This window comes from Atta cephalotes (genome assembly GCF_000143395.1).
Source record: "Atta cephalotes unplaced genomic scaffold scaffold00015, whole genome shotgun sequence".
NCBI lineage: Eukaryota > Metazoa > Arthropoda > Insecta > Hymenoptera > Formicidae > Atta > Atta cephalotes.
The window spans coordinates 970,266-977,633 of record NW_012130079.1 but is presented as its reverse complement, the minus strand read 5'-3'; positions in this window follow the sequence as shown (position 1 = coordinate 977,633).

The window sequence follows — 7,368 nt, the reverse complement described above, 5'->3', positions numbered from 1 at the left end:
ATTCTAACGCATTCTAACATTAATCGCGAGTGAATTAACTGCCGCGATAAAGTCGGAAGCGATCTATCATGATGCGTTAAGCCACCGTATTCGTCAATCAGTTTACACTGATTTGCAATTCTGTATCTTACACGCAAACATTGCAAATCTCATATATTATTATTATTATCACACATCTTTTTTACGCAATCCTGAATCGTTCACGATAATCACGACGTAGTAGTAATCAAGATGCATTTGTTCTTCATGTGTGCTTTCACGGGCTCGTATATGAGAATCTCGCACGCGTGTAAACGCGCGTAAAACGCACAGACACGCTTGGCGATGTTCGAGCTAAGGAGGCGTTAAGACGGGCAGCATCGTAAAATAAGGCGGTGACGTGCTAGATACGAGCACAACGGCGCGTCGTAAAATCAGTCGATGTCGGTGCAACAGCATAATTCTTCGGGATACTTCGGGCTGTGAACTTCGCGACTGGTTTTAAGCGCGGAAAGGAATAACCGGCCGTATATGTTATGTGAATGTAATTGTTACGAGCAGCTGTCCTCTCTTTCTTTCTTTCTTTCTTTCTCCCATTTTCTTCTTCCTTTTTTCCTTCTTCGCCACCCCGCAAATCAGTTCTGAAGATCGTCGGCGGCGCACACGTTTTACATTGTACAACGAACGGTTCGTTCGTTTATGGCCCATCGGAATCCGGGACAAATCGGAGCGATCCGCTCTTACTTCATTAATGATCGACCGGTTCCTTCCAATATGCGTGATACAATCAATCATGCTGTATCGATTTTAATAACTTAGATAAAGCTCGAGAGTATCCCTAGCTTTTTGTTGTTAATACATTGATTATTAGTACACAATAAAAAATATTTTGTATTAAAATTAGTCGTTAAAATTAGGCTGTTAAAATCAGTCCTTATTAAAATTTTTTTATATTAAATTTTCATCTCCTAGTGTTAATTGAATATAATTTGATTGTATTATTTGAATATTTTGGATTAAATTGACGTTCAACATTTTTTTTCTATTAAAATAACACATTTATGAATAAATAATAAAAATAATGTATTTTAAAATATATGTTAATTTAACATATTATAAATGTTAAATTTATTAAACCGTGTTATTATAAATGTTAATTTTAAGTAATATGCTTCTTCTCAATTTGCTAAAAAATTGTGTCAGTATTATGTTTTTTGTGTTAATTTTTGTACATAATATTTGCGTTACTTCGTAACATATTCATACGTATATAATATTAAATCTATACGTATAAATACTGCATAAATTAAACACAAAAATTTGAATGGATCGGGACGCATAAAATATTTTCGATTTAACATAAATTGCTTTTCTTTGAAATTTGTTTTTTTTTTTCAGTGACGAGGCAATCTGTTTGGAAAACAAGATACGCTTCCGAAAGTATTTCTTCTCTTTGGTATCATAAACTTCTTAAATCATCGTTCATTATACACGTGTACACGAAATTGCGCGAGAAGCAGGACCAAAGTCTGATAAGAGTCTGTTATAAACTTTTCTTTTCGGTGCCGCTTTGCCTTCGTGCGCCACCGAGCACCTTGTTTCTCAAGGCGCGGTCTTACATGAAACTATCCGCGGTTGCTGATTGCCCGACATAAAATTTGTCGTAACCGAGGAATTATCTGTCGGCCGATATCGGACTAATTTTATGAGGCTGCGTATAATGTTGCGTCTCACATGCCTGTCGTTCTGTCGCCTAATTTTACGACGTCGTTTCTGCCAACAACTTTCTTCGTCGTGTCCGCGGAGAGATCATAATCCCGCATTTGCGAATCTCACGTATCTTTATCTGGATCTCTCATTAAATTTATTAATTGTTTGATTGTGCAACAATCTGAGACAATCGCGAAACACGGTCCGCTCGTTATGACCCTCATCGCGTGTTCGTATTTCTGGCACACGAGAAGCCATCACCCGAACATACGTTCGAATTCCAGAGTGGATCGAGAAACTTGACGTCATAATACCGAAGGCAACTAATATTTTAAAGTTCCGAGAAGAACGAAGAGATTCATCGAACCGTGAAGAGGCATACGCGGAGGCAGATCTCGCGAAACAGTAGCAAAGGAGATGTTTGCCACCGTGCGAGCGCGCGCCGCCATTGCGGATGAAGAATCTGGATGCACAATTCGTTAGGTTATTTTAATCGAATAACTGAAATACCAATGAGAACACGGAATGGAAACACGAAGAATAGGACAACAGTTCGAAAATATACATTTGAACCCATTTAGCGAATTAACATAATATCTACTCACGGACTGAATGTCTTCTGGGAAGCTGCGCGATTTCGAGATGACTCACAGTGGTGTCAAGACAGACAAAACCTGAAACTTAAAAATTATCTTCATATAATAAAATTGAGAAATTTCAAACATTTCAAATATTATTTCGTATTATTTTTTAAATTACTTTTAAATTATTTTGTGTTAAATACGTGCAATATAATTATACTTAGAGCAAAAGACACATAGTGCTAGCAATTATATAGTGACAACTACATAAGTTTTGTATGTAGAATTAATGTAACACAGTTGAGTAAGCTATTTTACAATTATTGCAACTAAAGTTGAATAGATTTACGAGTACTAATAAACACAAACTTTGTGAGAGGAGTAACATTATTGAAATATTTTAGTTCCATCAACACATAATTACATAAATTATAATTCTGAAACAATACAAATTCTAAAATAATTATATAAATCATATATTAACTACATAAATACAGTTTTTTGGGGGATTTCAAATAATTTCACTCAATTATAAATTATTTTGAATTATACCAGTTCGCATTATTTCCTCGAATCATTTAAATATTCCAAATAACAGGAAAGGAAAGAAAAAGGACACTGACATGTGGAAGCAAAAGTTTGCGTTACGTAAATATAAATCATACGATGTCTTATGTATATATACATATATATATATATTATATATTTTTTAGTTAATTTTCTGTAATGATTAAAAAATACGATATTTTACCCGCAAAATCTCTTTTAGGCACCACTGTGCGACCGAACGATTATATCAACGAGTTCCGAGGGAAACGCTAAAAAGAAGCACGGGATTTAGACACCGCGTGACGTCGATCTCCGGAGGATTCGACCGGTGTCCAAGAAGCGAGCACGAATTCGAGAGGAGTCGTATGGCTTGTTCGCGGTCGACAGGTTCGCATGCACGGTGACGGGATCGTCGAGGTTTGAAGGAAGACGAAGACGAAGACGAAGACGAGAAGAAGAAGAAGAAGAAGAAGAAAAGGCGGCGGCGGTGGCCGACGTTGCACCGCCGCCATGCCATCCTTCAGCATTCGCGTTTGCTCCGAGCTTTGCGTGCCACTCAACATTGGCAAGTAATTTCTTGCACGCAATTGCCCGCTACTGGAATTGCCTGGTAGGCGACCTTAGTCCGTCAGTCATTTACTTTTTAAATCGATCCTACCTGCCCACCCCCTTGCCTCGCCAGTCCGTCCATCCGTAACTCCTTACTCCATACGGCCGACCCTCGTGTGCACGCGTGTGCGAGCACACGCGACTCCGCGGCACGCGGAATTTCCCAACGTTTAAAATCGATTCATGATCGTTTTCTTTTTTGGCACTGTTTTTCTTTATAAACGGCGTTCATACCACTCGCCACGCCGTACAAAGGATATTTTACAGATAGAAATTTACGAATGAAAAGAATGATTTCGTTACTAAAATATACTTAAAATACAATATATACAGACACACGTGAAAGTAATTGAATTGAAATAATTCTATCAAAACAATTATGTAGAACGCTCAAGCTGATTCCTATAGATTGTCAAAATTTTCTCCAGCATTGCTCATCATTTAAAATAATCGTATTTTTTATTAAAGCGAATTTTAGTATTTAATAATACTAATGTGCAAATTTTTAAAAATATGTTTTTTCAGTTTTATAAACGTGTCGATTTGGTTTGTTGGATTTGAAACGCAATCACAAACTGAAATTGAAATATTAATATCTTAAATTAAATTAAGCATCAATTTTTGCAAATTTTTACAAATTTATTTGTACCATATCATATTAGTGTTTCATATTAATGCTATTAAACAGTACGATCCGCTTTGACTGAAAATATAATTATTTCTTTTAATCAATTTATTCTTGTCGGTCTTTTTACATTATAATTGCTCATCGTGCTTGAATTTTTTGTACATAATTATTTTAATGATCTAATAAAGTTATTTCAAATCTATACCAACCTAAATTTTTAGAAAAGTATTTTTATTCTTTCTGCATGTTATTTGAACAAATGTATGATTGGCATGACAGATGTTGCTTTACACACATGACATTTATTCTTTATTATCTTCTTTTATTCGCTGTATATAGATCTGATAATACGAGATGATGCAAGATAATAATCATAGAGTTAATTGCAATGTGTTTGATTATTCTATGATAAGAAAAAAAGATGCAAATTCTGTTATTGACAACCGTCACGTTCTGACGAACCATAATGATTCTCGAACGAACGTATAAAGCAGTTTCGGTATATCGCTTAACACTACGGTGTTATGGTTGGATTACGTCGCGCATTAATTTTCTTGTCGAGTCAGTCGAGCGTATCGAGATGTTCTGGGATGTCGCTACCCGTATCATTAAAGTCGCGAATAAATTGCTCGCTGTATACGGATCACACGATGGTTTACCGAGTATCGCTGAACACCGTTCTTCAACCACCCTTTAAACTCGCAATAATGGTCATCCTGGTATTAATCGTGCTTAGGATCGAAGTAGTTCCTATGCTCGGCACATCACGTGGCTGAGAGGCAAACTTAGAACGGAAGGGATCGATATACACGCCGTTATTTTGCATATAAACCGTGCGAGAAGGTTTCAAGCTAACTAGATATTCCGTAATATTTCAATAATCTTAGAATCTGATCTTATTTGAATATTTTGCCCAATAAATATTTAATCGATAGAATATCATTATTTCTTGTAAAATTGCTGCCATAATTTTAATATTATTTCATAATATTATTTCATATATTATCATTTTAATATTATTTAATATTATTTCATAAAATAAAGAAGAAAATGTTTAAATACATGATTTAGTTTATTATGTGTGATTTAAAATTTAAAGAAATATTTTATGTATTTAACACGTTTTACGTATCTATCCAAATCTTTGTGTTAATTTAGCATAAGAATATGTTACAAGTAAAAAATATTTTGTATTTGTATTGAAATCTTGTTAAAATTTATATATTTAATTTTTAATATAACGTGATTATGTTATTTGAATACATTTTATATTAAATTGAGGTTTAATATTTCTTAGTGTTAAAAAAATAACATAATTTATGAATAACTGAACAAATAAAAATATTAGTTTTAAAATATAAATTTTAAGATAAATGAAAAAAAGACGAATAAGTATATGTATTAATTTAACATATTAATTTAACATATTAATTTTAAGAAATATGCTTCCACAACGTTTCAAAATTGTATGTCAAAATGTTATATTTTTAAAATTTTTACCTTATGTTAATGTCGAATTCTAACATATTCATCTTATATTAAATTAACACAAAAATTTGAGTAAACTATTTGCGACACATGAAATATATTAAATTTAACACAAGTTTTTCAGCTATGTTTTATCTTCGACGAATTATTTTCCAGCACTTTTGTCGTGCGCACATGAAAAATGGTCGCACATAAAAGGACAGAACATAATCCTTTCACCGGCGTTTCGAACAGCTGGATCGGCCCGTGACTCTAATGCGAGAAAGAGGGAAAAATTATCTTCCGAATCGAGGCTACCAATAAGCAATAATTGTACGTTTAGCGACCGTGCCGCGTTTGCATTCGTGTCGGCACGACAAGCCGGAGACCGCCGCGGAGAGCAGGGAAGCGAGGAACAAAATGACTATATCTTAATCATCTTTGGTTATTGCCTTTCTAGACCGTGTGCTCGACTTCGCTCGTGGGAACCCATCTTGCGAATGTGGAAGAGAAAACGTTGAGATCCTTTGCCGGAAATTCGCAGCACGCATATACGCTTATCATCCGGCAATCGAAATACAGAATGTCTACAAAGATCCACTTCGGCTTCAAGAAGAATCTGACGCTGTAGAAAAACGGTAAGCAATTTTTTCATGAGCAATTTTTTGTAATTTGATTATGTAACGAAAGTTTCTGGCGCCTGTCCAAGACACTTCGACTTGTACGCGCCCTTTAATTGTACACGCGACCTGGGATATGAGGAAATTACGTGAAAAATATGAACACGCGTCAAATTTCGTGTTTGGGGACGAACCGTGACGGAAAGTGATGCGTACGTGTGAGAAATCGTGTCTACATGATCCGCACGTAAAAGCATTATCGACGCCCATACCCGCAGGGTGAAATTGTCATTGATCGAGTGCGAGATCGACTCAAAAGACACCCGGCGAGGCATGCTAAGAATAAGCGGGCTGTTCCAGCTCGTTTATCGTGCAATTTCGTTGTTAAATCTCTAAAATCGGATTTTTATTTACTTATTATTTTTTATTTATTATTATTTATTATTTATATTATTATTATTTTTTATTTACTTATTAAGAAAAATAATTACAGAAGCTGTAACATGAAAAGCATGGATTAAATCGTTGAGACTTAATGAACTTGCTATGTAACTTCTAAGTTCTATGATGTTACAAATAATTAATTAATATAACTCTAACTACATAATCTGTTTTGATAACTAAAAAGTATATACAATATAAAATTAGAATTTTTTAAATAAATCAACATTTCGATATCACTTCTCAATATAATTCAATAATTTTTTTATCTCGAAAGTAAACGATTTATTAATATATCATAGAATTTATTATAATAAAATTTATTATAAAATTTATTATAAAATTGTGCAAATATATCTGACTTTATGTCGATAACTTTATATCAATAAATAAAAACATGTAAGCAAGAGACGATTCTATAATAGTAGAATCTATTGTAACTACAGAAACATAAGCTTTAATGATATCTATAGACTGTTTGCACACAGATATAAAATACAGTTTACACACAGTTTTTATATTGTATACACATAGATATAAATTATTATATTTTATGTATAAACGAACAACTCTGGTTATCATCCACACGCAGTATTATGCTGCATCCATTTTCATCTTTCTATCTGCAGCAATGGATGGCGCCACCAACTGTTTTAAATCGAAGTAGAAGTAAAATCTAACAATAAGCATTCTCTCATTTGTAAGCTATACATTATAGCATGATAAACATGATATTTTTTGCGATAACGTTATATTTTTCGCATTAGATGTAATAGACGAATAT